The sequence below is a fragment of the Sciurus carolinensis genome, chromosome 8 (assembly GCF_902686445.1).
Source record: "Sciurus carolinensis chromosome 8, mSciCar1.2, whole genome shotgun sequence".
Lineage (NCBI taxonomy): Eukaryota > Metazoa > Chordata > Mammalia > Rodentia > Sciuridae > Sciurus > Sciurus carolinensis.
In genome coordinates this window covers 97542496-97564653 of record NC_062220.1, presented here as the reverse complement: position 1 = coordinate 97564653, position 22158 = coordinate 97542496, and the positions used below count along the sequence as shown (strand labels likewise).

General features: G+C 37.5%; 1 protein-coding gene and 1 pseudogene across 1 annotated transcript in view; one reads left to right on the top strand and one right to left on the bottom strand.

Moving 5' to 3' along the window:
* Pou6f2 (POU class 6 homeobox 2) overlaps window positions 1-22158 on the bottom strand; it is a 463599-nt gene that overhangs the window by 216007 nt on the left and 225434 nt on the right. The window lies entirely within an intron of this gene.
* LOC124990477 (elongation factor 1-alpha 1-like) lies at window positions 9906-11324 on the top strand (annotated as a pseudogene).

The window sequence follows — 22158 nt, the reverse complement described above, 5'->3', positions numbered from 1 at the left end:
ATCACACTTGTACCTTGGTTGACTACTGTGAAGAGTGAGGAGGAAAATGCCCATTTGCAACAGGCTTCTTGTGAGAACCACAGAAGTGTTTTGTGAGTGCTCAACCTTTAGTGTGTGCTCAATAAACATGAAGTAGATTTGAGTCAGTCCATCAGTATTAAAAGACTCAACACATTTCAGTTAGTATCAATCCTTCCTTTATGATACCCAGAATCACATGCCTTGTTCAGGGCAAAGATTTCAAGGTAAGTACAGAGACACTTATTGCTATTATAAAATGCTTGCTTGTTTCTCTAACACATACATTTCCCACATAAATAGCTTCTTTGGTGTAGATAATATTCAGATCATTACTAAGAAAACTTTGATCCACATTTATTCTTCGTGCATCAACTTACACAGTGAGAAAATCAATGAATCAATGATGACATGGGGGCCTTGGTAATTAATGTCTTATTAGTGAAGTCGATCAGGCCAAAGGATGAGAATAAGGTAGAGAAGGATTTTCTCCCTTCCAAAATATTTCCCAGGTCTAGTTGATACCTGATGTGAGTCTTTGCTTTCCTATGTTTTTGTAAGGATCATTGAGAAAGGATTCCTCAGAATGAGCAAGCCCATTGGGACCTTTCCTGAGATGAGGTTTGGACTAGGAAGAGGAAGCACAGTGATCTGAAAAATTGATGGCAGATGAAGAAGGGAGAGAGTGGGATCTTCACAGGAGAGGGCAAAGGAAAAGCAAGGACTTTGAAACAAACTTGTTCACAATTTTACTTGAGACTGACCCTTGGAGCAAGTTTTATCAGTGGCTCTTCAAGACAGTCTACTGAAGCAGGTTCAGAAAACACAAACAACAGCTGTCCTGTTATTTTCTTTCTTGAGTTCTTATATATTCACAGACAAATGTCAGGAGGGTTGCTGTCTTCTAACTAGAGCTATCAATCCACCAGAAGCAGCATATATTAAAGGGCCTCTTTTCTAAACAGGAACTTGATGCTGAAATGGGTCTCCACATCCTCTCCCACAAACACCACTCACTGCTTTGTGGTCTATGAAAATGGCCACCTGACCACCAGGGATGCACTTGTGGTGAGAAAAAGATGGGATCAGGAGGTTCTCAGCACTGAGTCTGGTCCCCAGGGCCTGTTTACCCCTCAACACTTTCTGCAGAGCCCAAAATACATTCCCAGAACAGCAATTGTAAACTCATCCATGAGCCCCGGGAGCAAGGGTTCAAGGCTTCACAGCTATTAATTAAAGTAATTATTCCCAGGGCTACTATTACAACCCAAAAGATCCCACTTAGCATCTCTTTTTTGAATCTCTTGTTTCTGTAATACTGATGTCTCTAAAAGATTCATTTGTGACCACTTACTGATTATATTTACTCCAGTATATTGTTTCAGATGGACAGGACGGAAAGCCAATACGGAGTATTGACCTCGGCAGCATCCTGTGATTACACGGGCTGCCCCAGCTATCATTAACCACCCCATTTTATTTTCTGAGTGCCACAAACACTGCTGGTGACAGATCCATGACCTTTTCCCTAGAAATGTCATGAACTGAATGCATGGCAGAAATGACAGAAGGGATGGATGTCAAACGGTTGCTTAAATGCTACGTCAGCACCCACAGCGACGGTCTTAGATTCTGACGTTAGAGGACATTTTGGTGAGATGGCTATTTGCTCTCCATTTGTACAAAACAACTAAAAACCAAGCATAAAGTTAGAAGCAACTGACCATCTCCTACCTATAAAATCAGATACTTCTAGCCAGATTTCGGAAGCAATTCTTAATTTTTTTTAAAAAAATTAAATTGGAAGAGAAATCTCAGTTTGTCACCAAAAAAAAAAAAAAAAAAAACAATGGATACATTGTATATTTTGAGTATGCAATTTCAAAACATAATTAAACATAAAATGCAGAATTATCTTATAACCTGATTGTATGTATAGTTAGGTCAAAAACACAAATCCAAATATTAATCTCAGAACATAAAAATGGCATGCAGGATAGGAGAAAGGTAAGGAAGGGGTGAATTCAGCCCTATCTCCTGAATTATCTCTTCCTTCACCTAAAATAGGGTAGTTTCACTGAGGTTCCCTACAGCCTGTTCTGAGAGCCATAGACTTCATTCTGGCTACACATTAGCCTCCAACAGGAAGTTTTTAAAAGGTACCCATGTCAGAAAGCACCCTGGACCCATTAAGTCAGAACTCTGTGATACGGCCTAGGAACTGATATTTTTTCCAAAGTTCCCAGGTGATGTTAATGGGCAGCCTTAGCTGAGAAGCACCACACAGTTCCAGAGATAGAAAGTTACCATTCTGGTTGAACTAAATAGGACACATTATTTTAACCTAATAAGATAACCAGCAATTTTCCTGTTAGAGAAAATACTGAGAAAAATGAGAAAACTTCACAAATGAAAAACACTTGATGAAAATAATTGAAAATAAAAAAGGACTATTCAGACTACTAATCCTAAGGGTAAGGATTTCTCACCTTGAATGGATTTATTTAAATATAGTACAAGTATCAATTTAGCCAAAGACCTTTAACTTTAGAATTTTTAAAGAAATTTTACCTATATTCAGCTGTGGTTCATGGAGGAAAGAGATGAAAGGAGAGAAAAGAGACAGAAAATGGATTTTAAAATTCTAAGGCAAATAATTTCATGGCTTATGCATTAGCACAGGGTCAAAGTATTTAAACTGTATCAAATATTTAAGGTACAGTAATTTAGAAATTACAGGCTTCAAAAAGTCATGGCCATCTGTCAAGTATAGTAAATGTAAAAGAAAGAAGAACAGCATATGGAATTAAGTACACTGTTCTTTTCCTCTTTCAAAATTCACATCAACTCATCATTACTGAAATAAGACATTTCTTTTACTTTTTTTTAATCAAATGGAAAATAAAGAATCTTAGACTTTCTTTCTTAGCACAAACTTCTCTGGTCATAGAAACAATTGTGATTGCTTTCACAAAACTAGAATTAAAAAAGGAGAAAAATGGATTTTTGGATGACCCATTTCTGGGAAGATAAAAATTTACTATTTTGCTAACATGTTCAAGGTTTTGATGAGATAATAATCATACTTTTGAGACCAAAAAAAAGTGGTTTAAAATAAAAACTTTACACTCAATGCACTTGGCTTCTTTCATATACATTTTGAAGGCTCTTTCTTGGACATTACCTAAACAATGCAGAACTAAGGAGAAGCTGCAGCGTTGCTTTTAAATGTGCGGGTAGATTGTATTTGTGAGCGTTTGATGTTCTTCTTTAATAACCTCAAGTAAAAGGCTGAATGCATTCAACAACAGTAGCTGAAAAAAGTGCAATGAGTCATATTATAGGAAAATGGAGAAAAGGATACAGGCCTCTCCACTGAACACAATCCTATATTGTAGGCAATCTGTGATAACACCCTTTTCATTTCAGTTCAGTCCCATAAAATTACCACTAACATTACAACTCATGCAGAACACAGATAAATGTAAAAATGTCACAGAATTCTTCCAGATGGGACTTTTAGTTCCACTAGATCACCATCTACTTTTTTACTTGTCTAATATTTCATTACAACCTTCCATAAGTTAATTTTCTTTCCACTGACCATGTAAATCACAAATCAATTTTCATTTAAAATGCCTGACTACAGATTGCTCCTGAAAGCTCAGAGCATATGCTTCAGTGAACTCTCCAACATCCTTAATGTACATTAGAAAAATGTTGTTTTTTTTTTATAAAAAACCTTCTTTTAAAGGAATTAATATTACATTAAAATCTGGTGTGAGACCTGAGGCATCCTAGTTCTCACCCAAAATACAGATATATTTTTAAGGCATGAAATCACATGTGGTAAAATGTTCATCATGACAGAATTAACCAACGTGGCAATGTTTTACCCCACATAAAGTATAACCGCTTTGCTAAAGACACACGTGTGCATCAATGCATGCTAATTACATGCTCAGGCATGAAGTTATATAGTCCAGTTTTTAAGAATAAAATTATACATCAAATTTTAGACAAAGTCTCTTTTATATCCAATAATATGTGAGTATTGTAGATATGGAAATTTTGCCTTGGTAAGAACACTCTTGGAGTCCAGGTTTCTCCACAGTAAAGGAAGGAGTTCATCCTCCATTCTCAGAAACATTCAGAGAGAAAGACATCTTGTACTTTTGTTATGAGGCCATAAAATATCCTGATTCAAACAATATTAAGTTGGGGGAGAGTTGGGTAGATACAGAATAAGTAAATCCTTATAAAATAGTCCTCTTCTCAAGTTTTAGCAGTTTAATTAAAAGTTTATTAGTTTAATGGTATTCTGAATTGAATACATTTTATGTCTGACAATACTCCTGATCCTTCTTCAGAGGATGTAAAATTCCAAGTGGTTTGAAGCTTTGTTTTATTTTAAAAATGTATCAATGTATGACCTATCAAAATGTATAAGTGCATTCTACTGTCATGTACAACAAATTAGAACAAATTAAAAAATTTTTTAAATTTATCAATGGTATACCTATGTGAATACAATATTGAAATATTCCAGGTGAGAAGAGTTTGGAGTTCGAATTCTCATTTGTATTTTTTTTCTCTTGGTGTGTTTAGTGCTGGGCTGAGCCCAGAACCTTGCACAAACTAGGCAAGCAAGGTACCATGGAGTTCTCATTCTTCGAGTACAGTCAGCAGATGATTGTTAATCAGGAAATCACACAGTTACATGATACGCTCTTCAGGAACATTCAGGAGGCAAGCTCTGACATAGAAGCTGTTCCAGATTGCACAGAGAAAACTGCACTTACAAAGTCAGGCACAGAGAGAGATGGCCACTTTTATTGAGTGCCCTCAGAATATCTGAGAAGCCATGGTGGTGGGTGGGCATGTCCTTTTTCTGTTCCCACTGTGGGAGGAAATGTGCTGTCAGTCATTGCAGGGATTATAGAGCTGATCCAACTGATGTGGGTTATTTCTTTTTTCTTGTAGTAGTTTTTTTTTTTTTGTATTTTGTTATTTATTATCACTCTTTGGACCAATAAATTATATTTTCAAGTTTGCTGGTTGGAGTAAGGCAGCCATCTATACCTCTAAGATGCATGAATTGGCTGGAGTATGGGCACCGGGCACTTTCAGCATTCTACCCAAGCTACTTCATCCTCATTCCTGCAGCAATTGGGGGAGTTTAGCTAAGTACATAACAGCACAACTTTGTATGAGCTTGGGCAGAAATGATGGCTCCATTAGGGATTTCAATAGCTACTTTCCTCTTTTTTCTTTTTTTTAAGTGAAGAAATGTAATAGCATTAGTGTTTTGAACTGCAAGGTATTCTCAGAGCAAGGCTTTGTCTGTTGGAAAAGCAGTACTAAGGAAAAAAACACAACTTTCTAACTGGAAGTTGGCCAAAAATTAATGCTGTTTTATGATCCACTCATTAATCTGAAGAAGTATGCAATATCATTTTATGAGCACCAAAGACTTTATGATTTTGAAGGGTCTTTGTACACTAGCTCTTTTCTTTTGAGGTGACCTGGCTACTTTATCCTGCACCCTGTTCTCTTCCAGAGTCTGGGGCAGAAAATGCAAAAACTTGCTGACAAAGTGTAGTTCTACTAACTGCTTATCATATTTGCCTTAAAAATACATCCATTGCACTTGAAAATTATAAAACAAAATGCACCAGAAATTTTGAATAAATACATAAGATCGGATGGAAATACTAAAGTAGAAAATTAATGTGCTTTTGTTAATATAAGTCGAAGGGTTTCACAACAAAAATTTTGGTTAGAGTAAAACAAGAACTAGAAATTATCAGAAAAGTGAACTATTTGAACTATTTAGTTCAAATATACTGGAAAATAGTCCCTTGTAGATTGAAGTATGGACATTGTAGAAACATTCCTGGCATTGAAAACAATAAATAAAGCAATACCCTGGCATGGAAGAAATTCTTAGGGTTCAGGAAGGCATTGGGCTAGCTCCTAAAGTTAGGAACAATTTCAAAGTGGGGGAAAAAATGCTGCAAAGGAGAACTATTGTTCAGATACCCCAGTGAATTCCAACAGTTACCATTCCACTGAGCAAGACACTACTTGAAAATCTTCCTCAAGAAAAGTTTCCTTTTAACTATAGTTTTCCCTCCCCTGCACCCAGAGGAATCTTTAATTGTATTGGAAGTCAGTAGGAAAAGAGAATTTGTACTGTATGAGTTTTTTTCATGACCAAAATTGCTAGTGTTCACCTATACATGTAACACATTTGTATGTACATGTAAATCCAATTGCAATTATATAAATATTATGATACTATTTGCCATTTGAAGGCCATGAAGATAATACAAGGCAACTTCATTCTCATATTATTTTAAAATTTAGAATCACACTTAAATTTGATAAAGCAATATAAGAAGTTAATAGGTCATTGTTCCCTCAAAAATGCTCCTTCAAACCACCATTTGACCCAGTTACCTCACTCCCGAGTATCTACCCTAAGGACTTAAAATCAGCATACTACAGTGATACAGACACATCAGTGTTTATAGCAGCTCAATTCACAATAGCTAAGCTATGGAACTAACCTAGGTGTCCTTCAATAGATGAATGGATAAAGAAAGTGTAGTAGATATGCACAATGGAATACTACTCAGACATAAAGAAAAATGAAATTATGACCTTTGCCGGTAAATAGATAGAAGTAAAGAGTACCATGCTAAGTGAAATAAGCCAATCCCCCAAACCAAAGACCAAAGTTTCTCTTTGATATGCAGATGCTAACACACAATGGAGGTGGGGGGAATAAAAGTTCATTGGATTAGACAAAGGTAAATGAAGGGAAGGGAGGGAGAATGAGCACAGCAAAGACAGTAGCATGAATCGGATATAATTTTCTTATGTTCATATATGAATACATGACCAGTGAAACTCCACATCATGTGCAACCACAAGAATGGGATTTTAATTAGAATAAGTTATACTCCATGTATGTATACTATGTCAAAATACACTCTACTGTCATGTATATCTAAAAAGAACAAATAAAAGAAAAAAAAAGGGGAATATTTAGCAACAAAAACAAAAAAAAAATGCCCTTCAAACACACTGAAATACCATTTACACCCATTAGGATTGGTATTATCATCAAACAGAAAGCAAGACAAAAGAAAACAAAACAAAAAAACAAAAAAAAAACCAAAAATTATTAGACTGTGATGGTTAATTTTAGGTGTCAGTTTGAATGGATTTAGGGATACTCTGAGAGCTGATGAAGCATAGTTTTTTTCCTGGTTATATCTGGAACCTTCTAGAAGAGGTTGACCTTTGAATTAATTCATTGACTAAAGAAAATCGGCCCTCATCCAGTGTGGGTAGGCAACGTCCAATTGGTTGAGGACCTAGATAGAACGAAAAGGCAGAGGAAAGGTGAATTCTTTCTATCTTCTGGGGCTGGGACACATTTCTTCCTCCTGCATTTGGATATCCATCAGCACTCCAGGTTCCATGGTTACACCAGTGCCTCTGGCTCTATTCCCTAGATTCTCAGACCTTTGCCCTTGGACTGAAAGTTGCTCTACTGGCCTCCCTGGTTCTGAAGCTACTTAACTCAGACTGAGCCATGCAATCAGCTTTCCTGGTTCCTTAGCCTGCAGATGGGCTATCCTGAGACTTGTCACCTCCAAAATCACTCTGTCTGACCTGACAAAGAAATCTTTCCTATTTCCAATAGGTAGAAATTATGGATAAAATACATGAACAAATTAATACACAGGAAGAAAGGGCAATCCCCAGGTATCAGAAATCCAGAATAGTAAGCCCATTGACTGACATCCTGGAACCCTAACAAGAAATACCAGTACAGATCTGACTTCCTTGGTACTGATGTTCAGACACCAACTCAGAGATCCGAGGCCTGGGACCTAAGCAAGGACAGGTGTTAGAATTGAGCTCCTGGTGAAAATACTAATGCTGAAAAAGCTGTCCCAACAGTGAAAACACTAGTCCCTAGCCCTGGGAGGTAATAAAGATATATATCTCAGTTGAAAGCTCTGATTAGGGAAAAAACGGGCTGTGAGAAATTGACACCTAGGGCTATATTGCACAGTGCAGCATCTAATTTCATACTATATACTGGTACTGCTTATCTCTAAACAGAGAGCTAATTCAGTGAAATCTGCTGGACATTTGGAAGAAGCAAATTAGCTTCTTTTTAGCAATACTATGCAACCTGGAATTTAAAAAATTTCATAGAAAAACAATCTCTGCTTAAAGTGAGTTCAAAATAAAAAATTATCAACCATGAAACTATTCACTGTGAGGAAGAGAGAGAAAACAATGATTAGTTAGCTCCTCAGGTATTTAAGCTAAAAGGTAGTCTGAAGAAGACTGTAAAATCAGCACATTTAAAACAATTAAAGAGATATAAGGAAAAATAAAAGAATCAAGCAAAACTTCTAAAAATTACAAATGAAAAAATGAAAAATTTAAGGTTAAATGGTAAATAAAACTGCAGAGAGAATTGACAAACTGGATGGTAGGTCTAAGGAAATCAAAAAAATGTAGCTTGAACTTTAAAAAAAGAACATATGTGAAGGAAGTTAAGAGACATAACAGATGGCAAGAAGGATTCAGTGTACATGTAATAACTTTTTGGAAAAATGTTAAGGATCAAAGTACCAAGCAGGATAAATAAAAATATATCCATACCAAGTTCTTTCATATTAGAGAATCTCAAAGGCAAAGAGAAAAAAAGGTTAATTGATTGAAATTTTTTTTTTTTTTTTGCTAGAGATTGAGCCCATGAGTGCTTTAATCACTGAACCACATCCCCTGCCCATTTTTTATATTTTGTTTTGAAACAGGTTCATGCTAAGTTGCTTAGGGCTCGATAAGTTGCTGAGGCTAGCCTTGAACTCATGATCCTACTCTGACTCAGACTTCTGAGCTGCTGGGATTACAGGCATGTGCCACCACACTCGTAATTGACCAAAATTTTAAAAGGCATTTTATCTCTAAAGGAATGATAATTAAGTTTACATCATGTTTATTAATAGCAAAAATAGAGGTCAAAGTGCATTTCTTTTACTTTCTAAAAACAACTATTAATGTAGAAACTTAAATTCAGTTAAGCAATTAAAAATTAAGGGCAAAAGAAACATTTTCAAACAAATGGAACTCAGTTTGTCAGAGACCTTCATTAAAGAATCAGAAAACTCTTAAAAGAAGGAACATGTTTCATGACACAATGATAAGTAAAGAATTTGTCAGTGGAATTAGGGTTAAGTGAGTTTGTAAACACAGTAGTATTCAGAATAACTGATGCTGGGGAATAATAATATAGAACACGGGAAGGGAAGATGAATAAATTGTGATTATTATTTGGGAGAAAAGGTGAAATTACTGATTAGATTCTAGAAGGCAGTAGCAACTAAAAATAAAAAAATAGAAAAATAAGCATTTCTCATCTACTTGTGACCCAGAAAATGAGAACAAAAGAAAACTTAATAAATCTATTAGAATGGACATAAAAAGAAAAGGACTGAAGAAAAAACACATGGTCAAGTGAAAAAAAAGAAGAAGAAAAACCCCACCAGATAATTGAAATAAATTAAATATGTCATTACCTACATGTACCAACATGGGTAAATCCTCAAAAGAAAATCAATGAAAGAAAAAAGCAAAACACAAGATCTCCAGTGTGCTATCATTACATAAAATTTTAGCACATTCAAAAAATTCTACATATTTCATGTACATTTAGTAAAATTATAAACATGTGCACAGGATGGCTAACAGTTAGTTCTATAAGACAAGGAATGTTATAGAAAGACTGCTTTTTCGCAATGGGTTTGCCACCAGAACACAGGTGTCATGAAAACCACCGCTAAATCAAAGCCAAAATGGGAAAGGAAAGGACTCATATCAACATGGTTGTCTTTGGACACGTAGATTCGGGCAAGTCTACCACTGCTGGTTATCTGATCTACAAATGTGGTGGGATCAACAAAAGAACCATTGAAAAATTTGAGAAGGAAGCTCCTGAGACGGGAAAGGGCTCATTCAAGTATGCCTGGGTCTTGGATAAACTGAAAGCTGAGCGTGAGCGTGGTATCACCATTGACGTCTCCCTGTGGAAATTTGAGACCAGCAAGTATTATGTGACTATCATTGATGCCCCAGGACGCAGAGACTATTAAAAACATGGTTACAGGCACATCTCAGGCTAACTGTGCCGTCCTGATTGTCGCTGCTGGTGTTGGTGAATTTGAAGCTGGTATCTCCAAGAATGGGCAGACCCGTGAGTATGCCCTTCTGGATTACACACTGGGTGTGAAACAAGTAATTGTTGGTGTTAACAAAATGGATTCCACTGAGCCACCCTACAGTCAGAAGAGACAGGAGGAAAGCGTTAAGGAAGTCAGTACCTACATTAAGAAAATTGGCAACAACCCTGACACAGTAGCATTTGTGCCAATTTCTGGTTGGAATGGTGACAACATGTTGGAGCCAAGTGCTAATATGCCTTGGTTCGAGGGATGGAAAGTCACCCGTAAAGATGGCAGTGCCAGTGGAACCACACTGCTCGAAGCTTTTGATTGCATCCTGCCACCAACTCGTCCAACTGACAAGCCTTTGCATCTGCCCCTCCAGGATGTCTACAAAATTGATGGTATTGGTATTGTCCCTGTGGGTGAAGTGGAGACTGGGTTCTCAAGGCTTGGCATGGTGGTCACCTTTGCTCCAGTCAATGTCACAACTGAAGTAAAGTCTGTTGAAATGCACCATGAAGCTCTGAGTGAAGCTCTTCCTGGAGAAATATGAGCTTCAATGTCAAGAATGTGTCTGTCAAAGATGTTCATTGTGGCAATGTTGCTGGTGACAGCAAAAACGACCCACCAATGGAAGCAGCTGGTTTCACTGCTCAGGTGATGATCCTGAACCATCCAGGCCAAATCAATGCTGGCTATGCCCCTGTACTCGATTGTCACACAGCTCACATTGCTTGCAAGTGTGCTGAGCTGAAAGAAAAGATTGATCGCCGTTCTGGTAAGAAGCTGGAAGATGGTCCTAAATTCTTGAAGTCTGGTGATGCTGCCATCGTTGACATGGTTCCAGGAAAGCCCATGTGTGTTGAGAGCTTCTCTGACTCTCCTCCTCTGGGTCATTTTGCTGTTTGTGATATGAGGCAGACAGTTGCTGTGGGTGTCATCAAAGCAGTGGACAAGAAGGCTGCTGGAGCTGGCAAGGTCATCAAGTCTGCCCGGAAAGTTCAGAAGACTAAAAGAATATTACCCCATCACCTACCACCCCAGTCTTGATCAGTGGTGGAAGAACGGTCTCAGAACTGTTTGTCTCAATTGGCCATTTAAGTTTAATAGTAAAAAACTGGTTAATGATAACAATGCATCATAAAACCTTCAGAAGGAAAGGAGAATGTTTTGTGGACCATTTGTGTGTGTGTGTGTGTGTGTGTGTGTGTGTGTGTGTGGCAGTTTTAAGTTATTAGTTTTTAAAATCAGTACTTTTTAATGGAAACAACTTGACCAAAAATCTGTCACAGAATTTTGAGACCCATTAAAACAAAAGTTTAATGAGAAAAAAAAAAAAAAAAAAAAAAGAAAGAAAGAAAGACTGTGAGCAGAAGCAGAGGAAGTTTTTAGCATGATTTATGGCTTCATTTTTTAAGATAAAAGATTGTAAGCAAATGAAGCAAAACATTAACATCTGTGTAATTTGAGATGGTTCTATTTCATACAGACATACATTAAGCAGTGCTATACATATACAATATTTAGGTAGCTCTTCCAAGTCAGTGCGATCCAAAAAGAAACATAATGTGAATCACACAGTGATTTAAAATTGTGTCCATACTTTAAAAAGTGAAAAGGAAATGGGTGAAATTAATTTCAATAATATATTGTATTTAACCCAAGAAATCCCAAATATAACTTCAAAATGTTATCAATACAACAATATTGATGAGATAATTTGTGTTTGTGTGAACTTCACACTTGCACCATATCTGTTTCAACAAGTCACATTTCAAGTGCCCAATAGGCACATGTGGCTCATGGCTACCACATTGGATTTTGCAGCTGTAAATGATAAAAGTATAACTGTCATTCATTGTGCTTTTACCAAGCATCCAGCACTATGGCAAGCATGTTCTAAACAGTTAACACATGTATCCTTAAAACAACCCTAAAAAATAGCTGAGAAAAGTCAGTCAGACCTCAGAGTGCCTTGCTGGGCTCACAGAGCCAAATCAGCTAGGCTGGAATTAAACCTGGTCAGTGTGATTCACAGCCCACTCCATTAAACAGGATGCTTAATGTTTGCCTAAGGGCAAAGGCTTTGTCCTAATTGATCTTCTCCTGACCATTTAGCTTCTATATTAACTGAGCACCTCAAATCTTATTCTTACCAGGCACTTGGGTTTTCAGTAGGCCTTATCTAGGCCTAGAGATGGTACCACCTCTTTTCAAGGGGTTGGAAAATGGGATCTAATATTTGCTCTGACTCAGAATCACTTCAAAATGAAACAAAATGCACTGGAGCAGCAACTCTCAAAAGAATAGGGAAGACTAATGTCATTTAGGTTGGTGTGCTATTGCCATCTTAGAATGTTTTGTTGGTTACCATTGTTCCACTATTTGACAAACTTCTGTCTTTCCTCTCCATGAAAGTGTCCCTTGTTGAGAAAGTTGTGTACCTTTCATAGTTTCATAATAAACTGGAAGTGAGGAAGGTACAAAATCAAAGGAAATAAAACTCCAACTGCTGTTGCTGCTGGGGTTGCCTTCTGAATGTGGCTTATACAATATTTCATCTGTGCTGACACCTTTCACTCTCAATTATTTGGTTGCTGTCAAAACAAATCAATCAAATTATAGCACTGTGTCTTCATGTTACCATTCCATTGTAAGTTAGCAGCATTAGCTTTGAAATATATGGAAGTATAAATTTTATCTCTATTATTTATTTAATGCAACTCTCTCCCATGTGAGTTATTTTCCAAACACTGCAAACTCAAATTATCTTTTGTCAAATGTTAAATATATATATGTGTTCTGCTAAGAATTTCTAACATAATGACACACAGGGGAACTGAGATGCATAAAAATGTGTTAATGGACCTATACATCTGTGCCAATCCCAATCCAGTGACAAATGGCAAACGTACTATATATATTTTTTCTTTCTAATTTTGGCTGTAACCTTTGTGAGCACATTGATAAATATGATTTAGAAAAAGGTGATACTAAACCAAAGGAAAAGGTTAACATGGAATCAAAGGTTTTTCAAAGATGAATTTTGATTGTAGTAAGACATAGTTTTCCAAGGTAAAATGATTTCAAAAAATTAAATTTCAAAAAATTAAAACTGTACTATTTAGTACTATTTATTGAGTTTCTACAAAGCACAGATACCTTTCTCTGTAGCAGTGGTGCCAAACAGAACAGTGCTACTTCTCCTGTCTTACATGACTGTAGTAGGCACAACCTAAATGTTCTTAAAAAAGAAGAAAGGAAGGAAAAAGGGACTCGAATATTTTGGTTTTGAGGTTTCAAGGCTACAACTATGTGTTTTTCTTTTTTTAATAATAGGCTTAAATCAATTGAATTACTTTTCAGTAAAAGAGCAAAACATTGTTGAAGCTTTTATGTACAAGTTCTTAAAATAGCTTCTTTATTCACAGAAACTTGGCTTGTCCTTAGAAGATTAAAACGCAAACTGCCATATAATTTTTTTTATTTCCTCCTTGTTGCATTCTGGCTATCTAAGGGGTAAGTAACAATCAAAGACTCCAGTGTGAATGTGTACAGTACGTCCATTGGAAAAGCTCCAAGTGCAGACACAATTACAGGAGCCCTAGCATAAGTTGATGCAGAACGATCAGACATGTTGGAAGTTCTTTCTTGGCCTACATTATGCCTGCACCTTCCTTCTCTAAGGCTGGGATTATGGTGTTCCTTCCCTAACCTCTTCTCACCTAGAAATCTCTTTCCTCCGTGACATCAGTCATTTATGTTTGATGGCTTGTACATCGGGATCTCCAACAGGAATCCCACTCTGAATTCCAGATTCATGCATTTCCAACCGCTACTGGTATCTTCATTTAAATAGGAAACTTGAACTAATCATGTCAAAGGAACAAACAATTTCCCCTCTCTTTAATCTTATTGAACCCATCAGTCTTATCAAACCCATCTCACTACCATCTCCTAAATCAGTCCTCTGCTGCTCATCACAGCCACCACGACCCCTTTTTCTGGGATTATTGCAATAGCCTCCTAACCAGATTGGAGTGCCTATTATAGTGCCTGGCAAAGAGCAGATCCTTAGCAAAAGGAAAATATATCAGTCAATCTTTGGGCACAACCCACGAAGAAAATGAGGTTAAGATGTTCCCCTAGAGGGAGCTGAAAATAATAGCTATGACTTCTCATTGGGAATCCACCCTGAAAGAATTATACACACAGGAGAAGACATGGTTTTCTTAGAGAAAATGAAACTCTCTGTTCTCTGAACAGTGGGCAGAGGGAAAGTGGGGACCATCTTCAATATCTCCCCCATTTCAATATACTCCTCCTAACCTCCCACACTTTAAATACAGAAATCTTCTTTAGTTTGGTTCCAGAGGAAAGGTAAGGAAGTAAATCCAGTGTCCTTCATCCTTGGTAATGGAGTGAGACTGAGAAGAATTTCAGTCTTTCCTTTATCAGGCAATCATTGGTACCATTCTAGTGGCAGCCATCTTGGAAAAGAACTACTCTATTTTGCTAACTCTGTTGGCTGATTTGGAATTGAATTCAGTTTGCACATCCCAGTGTAGACACATTGCTAGATGCCATCAAAAGTCCTGATGGATTTACAGTCTTATTACGTGCAAACTGGGGATCGCATTACTTTCCTGCCTTTTGCTTTGAAAATAAATGCTTTGGCTTTGCTTTGACATTTATGTGGCAGCTGGAAACCATTATCCTTTGACAATGCTTTATTCCATTGACAGTATCTCTTAAATACGCAGTATACTAGTCATACTCCTCATTCATGTACTTCTAGTTTAATCCATGCCCCAGTGCCTTAGTGACGCCTGCTTCAAGGATAATGTACTGCAGAATGGCCTCTCCAGGTAGTTTAAATAAAAAGTCTGAAGCCTTGGAGATACAGAGGTTTGAAAACTGCCAAAGTAAGACACATTGCAACTACTTTTCATAACTTCTTTATGGTGGATTTGGTATTATTGTATGGTGTGTCATGTGTGGCTCTTCTGAATCACATTGCAAATAAGAATTTATGCACTAGGTATTTTTAATGTTGTACTTGGCGATAGCAAGCTGCGTATCACCGCACACTAAAAGTCAGAGTCCTTTCTTCTCATTTCTGCAGCGGGTCCTGCATTGTCCTTTTCTGTGTGTAGTATTGGATCTCTGCTTTCACGTTCATGATGCCACTGTGGAGGCAACTTTCTGAGTGTGGTCATCACTGGGACAGCACAAGAGTAAATCATAAGGAGAAACAACTCACACGGTCACCTCCTTGGTACCAGAATGTTCACTGCCCGTCTCCACTCCTCAGTCATTTCTCCTTCAAACAATATGCTCAAGCACATTTAAAGACAATTTTATTAATACTAAATATTGTTCATGCATAGTAAATGCATAATTGTTTTGAGGTTGTACTGTTTTTAATTTGAGAATTATTGCACTTTGAGTTGAGATCTTTTTTAAACATAGTAAGCGGTCCCACAGCCCTAACCAGGAATGCTGGTAATGATGTTTTGGAGCTGATCTTTCACTTTAATGACTAGAAAGTATTCTGATTTTAAAATAAAATTACCAATGTAAACACTTTGGAATATTCAGATAATAAAAAGAGGAAATGAATAATTTCTCACTACCAGTAACACTGTTGCATACAGCTGACCTTTAATATCTGCAGGTTCTACATCTTCAGATTCAACCAATTATGAAAAAAATTGTAAGGATAAACATATACAGAATTTTTTGTCATTATTTCCTAAGCAGTGCACTATAACAACTATTTATATAGCATTTACATATACAAGGTGACATAAGTCATCTAGAGATGGCTTAAAGCATGTGGGAAGATATGCATAAATTATATGTAAATAAATAATCGAATACTTATTTTATTTCTAATACTTATTTTACATTTAATACAAATATATCTAATATATAATGGATAGCTAATACTATCTAATACTTATTTTACATGAGGGACTTGAGCATTGGTAGAGTTTGGTAACCCCAGGTTCCTGGAACAAATTACCCTAGATACTGAGAGAGGACTGTATTTATTTTTTTCATGTGTGTGTGTGTGTGTGTGTGTGTGTGTGTGTGTATGTGTGTTTGAGCTTCTTTTAAACAATGGGGATCAAATTACATGCATTTGAAATCTTTCATGGAAGTATTTGAACCTTTTATTTCCACAAAGATTCCCCTGGTTTTAACTCCATTAGCAGTTTTATAAAAAGTTGTTTTCAAATAAGTTGAAATTTTATTAAGTACTGTGGCATCCACTTACTCTTCACCTTTCTTTGAAAAATTGCAGTGCTGTATTTTACATAGAGTAAAATCCCCAATTTTATACAAATTTGAAAAACACACATGGTTGCGTAACCATCATCATGATCAAGACAGGCAGCAATTCCCCAAATTCCCTTTGTGTTCCTTTTGGTTACTTGCCCCAATCTGTCCCCATATGTTTTCTGTCCCTACAAGTTTGCATTTTCCTGAATGTTACTTCAAAAGAAGGGAATCTTACCTCCCCACCCTCAACAGGAATTGAACCCAGAGCCTTGTGCTTACGAGGCAAGAACTCTACCAAATGAGCTATTTCCCCAGCCTGGAATCTTACTTTTTGAAGTCCTCATTTGCTACCTGAAATAGTCTCTGGTTGTTCCATATACTTGTTATCCACTTTTACATTCATCTTTTGAATTCTAGTAATTTAAGAAATTGTTAATGTGTCTGTTCCAAGAGCCACCCAGATAGTCAATGCAACCTAATAGGTTCTCCTAATGAAATTATGGAATCTCGGCTTTGGAAGGAATCTTAAAGGTTACCTAAGGTCACCTTAGATCTCTAAGTCAAATGCTTTGCTGTGAATCTTCAATGCAATGGCTGTGGAACAACATAGCACCTTGTAATCTAGTGTTCAGTTATGCCACATTTTCCTTTTTTGGGGGATTATATTTGTCTTCATCTCCCACTCCACTGGTAGCTGGCTTGGCCAGGTCACTTACCTGGCCAACAGAATGTGAGTGGAAGTTGTGTCCACTACTTCTGGGCCAAAGTTTTAAGAGCCACTGTGGTTCTGCCACCTCTATTTTATTTGCAACAAAAAAGGGGCCAAGGGGAATCCCAGAGAAGAGTGGCTTTTTCATCCTGGATCCTAGAATTTGAAAGATGTGTAGCAGAGTTCCTGCCCACCTGCAGCCAATGTGTAATATGAAATTAATACACCTTGGATTTTGGATGACACTTGGATCTTGTGCTTATTGCTATAGCATAAACTATGGAGAGTTGAACAATAGAGACATCCTGTCCATTGGGTTTTTCAGGGTTTCTGTATCCAGAATCTGTGTAATTAACCATTCTTGGTACTTAGAACTACTTCTGGAGACACTCTTCCTCCAGATATTGTACAGCTTAGTCACTTGCAACTTTTAGGTCTGTGTAATGTAGAGACCATGACAAATGACCCTGTAGAAAGTACATCATGTCTCCATCCCTGCCACCCTTTCACCTGCTTTATTCCCTAACTATCATATATGTGCTTTCAGGGACTCTCTTGATTTTACTTCTATATCCCCCATTTAGATCAAAGCTTATTACATACACTATGAAAGTTCAACAAGTGTTGAAAAAAATTTTAAAAACTTCGCATTGATAAAAAACAAAAATAAGTAAATCTGTTGCCAAATGGTATAGGTTTATTTGTTTGTTTATGATCTAATAATTAAATCCATGTTTTGACATGTCTCTTAGCTGTAATCCATAGTTTAGTTTTTTTTTTTTTTTTCCTGGTTAAAGAATTTGAGCTTTCATACTTCTTATAAGCTACTTTGAATCCTTGGAATCCCTGAGGCATAAATAAGTCAATGCAAACATATATCCATGACAATATCATAGAACAATGGCATTATATGTTAACCTCTAACATTAGACCTTGTGATGTCCACTCTCTTATATAGGAGGGGCATACGAGGTCCTCCAATTCTGTCCCCTTCCTTCCTCTCCACTCTAATTTCTTGCCACCTAGGAATTTTAACTTTCACTTGAACAACAACTAAACTTCATAGGACCTGATAAACTCCATTCTCCTCATGCCTTCTTATCTAGGTTGAAAGCTCTCTTCAGTTGAATCCCTCCTACTAATTATTTAAAATTCATCCATTCATCCATCCTCCCTCCATCAATCCATTCCCCCATATTTGGCCACCTATTACAGGTGAGCCAGGCACTGTCCTCTGTTCTCAGGTCATATTAGTGAACCAATGTGCCAATCACAGGGCTCCATTCTAGGCACAGAGTCAGACACTATCAATACATATTACAAGTACATTATACACACCGATTCTCCTCTATAACAACAAGGCCAAGCATCACAGTGTCACTGCCTGATTGCTACAATGAACATGACCAAAATGCTTATGAAAGAAGGAAGAAAATGATTCAAACATTTTTGAAATTTCATAGATGGTAATAAGTACTAGGGGACAAGGAAATAAAGAAATCAGGTTAGCAGGACAGAATTCTGGGCATGGGGGAAGAGGAAGCAGGTAGTCTTGATGATGATCTCTATGGACCAAGCCCTTCAGGCAGAGAGGACAGCCTATTCAAACTCCCTTGAGTGTTTTCAAAGAATGCCAAGGAGGCCAGAGTACCCTCACGTAGAAGCCTGAGTAGAAAGAAGGGCATGGGGGTGAAAAAGATAAATTAGACTCAAAGTGTATGTGTTGAAAAAATCTTGGCACATGGAACTGACTTCAGGCAAAAAGATCAGAAGCAGTCTCTTTTCTGAATCATCTTTCCAAAGAAGCTACAAATCTTTAATTGTTAGAAATGTAAAGAAACCCTTTGGTTCCTAAGTTTTCATAAGCCCTAAATGGACTGAGAAATTGCCCAAGGATGTTTCTACATCATCATCAGATGTAGCCAACATAGATTATAAACAGAGACCCTGGGATATAGCCAAAGGACAAGGAAAGCAGTGACCAAGGGTGCCTCCCTAGAGATGCCCCATCAGGGAACCTCTGCATGGAGGGGAACTTCATGACTTCGGCTAACTTGGATGTTGGAATGTCTGTGAATAAACAAACCATGGCATGTTTTCATAATGAAGAACTGCTGTACTTGAAAATTAAAATAAATGAACTATTGATACAACAGGGATGAATTTAAAGACATTATGCTGAATAAGAAGAACCAGATAGAAAAAAAAATACGTACCATATGAATCCATTCATAGGATGCTCTCAAACAGACAAAACTGATCTATACTGACAGAAAGCAGAGCAGGGGTTGCCTGGGTGCAGGCAGGGGATTGACTCTGAAGCAACACAAGGGAACATTTGGGGATAATGAAATGTTTTATGTATTGATTGTGGCGGATGGAGGTTGCGTGGGTGTATAAAATTATCAGAACTCATTGAACTGAGTGCTTAAGATCCATGCATTTTCTTGTATATAAAGTATACCCTAGTGAAAACCACACTTCTGAAAAGAAAAAGAAGATGCAACCGGCACAAGAAATTACTACTCCCCCAATCTATTCTCATATATCTTACCATAAACAGAGTGGGAGTGCTATAGTTTGGATATGACTTGTCCCCCAAAGGATAGGATATTTTGTCCCAAGTGTGATGGTATTGAGGTAGTGGAACTTTCAAGAAGTGAGCTTAGTTGAAGGTAATCAGGTTATGAGGTACTACTCTCAGAAGGGATTAATACTGTTCTTTCAGAGTGAGTTAGTTACCATGAGAATGAGTTGTTATTCATTGAGGTCACCCCTTGGCTTGGCCCTTTGTACACACAATTGGTTCCCTGTTGTTCTGATGTAGACAGAAGGCCCTTTCCAGAGAACAAACCTATGAAGTCAATCTTGAACTTTGAATCACCAAACCTTTGAGCTCTCAAACCTCTTTTCCTTATAAAGTTCCCAGTGTTTTAAGTATTCTGTTACAGCAACACAAAACAGACTATTTCAAGGAGTAGAGAAAACCAGGGAAGATTTCTGTCAGAGTTAAGGGCAGGAAAAACATCCTTTGTCTTGATTTTTTTTAAACTTGCCTTGAACCTAATTGCTTTTCCATGTTCAGGTTAAGCAGTACTCTCTAATGTATTTTTGGTCATTAATTTAAATGTTATGGTTGACTTAACTGGAATGTTCACACTTTGATATAAATCTCCCACATAGCACATTTATATTCACCATTTATGTTGCCTACAGTGATTAGCAGGTCATCCTGGCTTGTGCTATGAGAATAAGTCACTAACCTGAATTGTCTGTCCTAGAGGGAGACCTACCTCTGCTGTCCCATTAACTCCTCTGTGGCCATTGTCAGTCTTGCTGAGGCTGCCTACATTTAATTCATATTTTCTGCCTAAGTTTAAGAAAAGCAAAAGATCCAACACATTGGAATGAGTTCCATAAAGGGGATTTTGTTTTGCCACATCAACTAATAATCTCCATTTCTTTCCTAGGACAACTCTGCCTCACATTTTTAGTACCATGTCTGTGCTCCAAACTCACTAGTACAATGGAAGACAATGACTTGTAAAGGAGTTTAGGAATTGCATGACAGAACAAACTTAGTAATTTGTTTTTTTGAGGTCTGGTCATTATTAGCCACATTTCACAGGTGTGGGCTTGCTGAAATGGAAGCCGCAAGAGCATGGCACAAAGGACCCAGGAATGGAGGCACCCAGGTTGAATGATAGGAGATAATTGGAAGGGAAAATAGGAAAGGACACAAAACCTCACCTAGATTGTGTAGAGATCCAGAGTGTTGAGGAGTAGGTCATTTCTAGGTCTTACCTGAATTCTCTGAGTAGAGCATGCTGGGTTTAGATCTCAACTAGAGTGTCCAAACACTTCTCTTTGAAGTGGTGGGTAACTAAACTCCACCTTTTCCATTTCTGAGCTCAGAGTGTGTTTCATTCTCAGTCCATGCCCACGGTCCTACTGTTCTGTGCAGTTCGCAATATAGTTTGCCATGCCCACTGCCCTTCAAGTGAGGGAGGCCTGGTGTGCTCCTAGGTTTCCTAGGTTCCATACCACATCGTCCTGGCCTCCACTTTTCCACCCAAGTTGTAGTTAATTGGACAGGAATAGACACCTCAATAGTCAGTTTCCAGTATGGCCAGTGAACTGTGAGGTAATCAAAAATAAAAAGGCCCAACCCAACAGGAAATTTCTTTCTTGAATACTGTGAATTTTAGATAAACATGAAGACAAGGATAAACATTATCACTATGGAGATTGGGATGGCAAAGGAAAGTTCCTGATAGGTGCATGAGTTGGAAAGATGAATATACTCAGAGGAGACAAAGCATATCATGAATGAACCTAAGTTATGAATTAGCCAAAAGTCAACCCGTGCAGCAGAGAAGTGTCCTAGAGGAAGCAGAAGAAGATGGGAGACAGGTCAATAAATGTGGGGATGGACACCTGCCTGCTGCAGACAGCAGGCTAATATTGCCTGCAGCTTTCTGGGTTGTTGGAGCTTCTAAAGCTCATGCTCATTCTGGGTTAGGATGAGACTGGATTATACAGTTGTTCCTAGGATTCTGAACCATTTCTATCCTCACTCTCATGTATCTCCTTGCAATAAGATACCATCATTGACTAGAGAGGAGTGAATCTGTTTCTTGCATAGAAGAAAGATCTGAGGAGAAAAGGACAACAAGCCCTAAACCATGTATATGTGTTTCCTGCTGGGCATTGTAATCTATCAGCAATGCAAAACTTTTGCTGGGTAAAATCTTAGCACAAGGGCTTCAATAACGTTCCCATTATAAATGAGAACTCCTCTAGGTCTTGAGGACTTGGATGTCCTAAGAGAAACAAAAATGTTCCCAATAAGTCATTAATTTAGTCATCACTGGAGGCCTGGGGTAA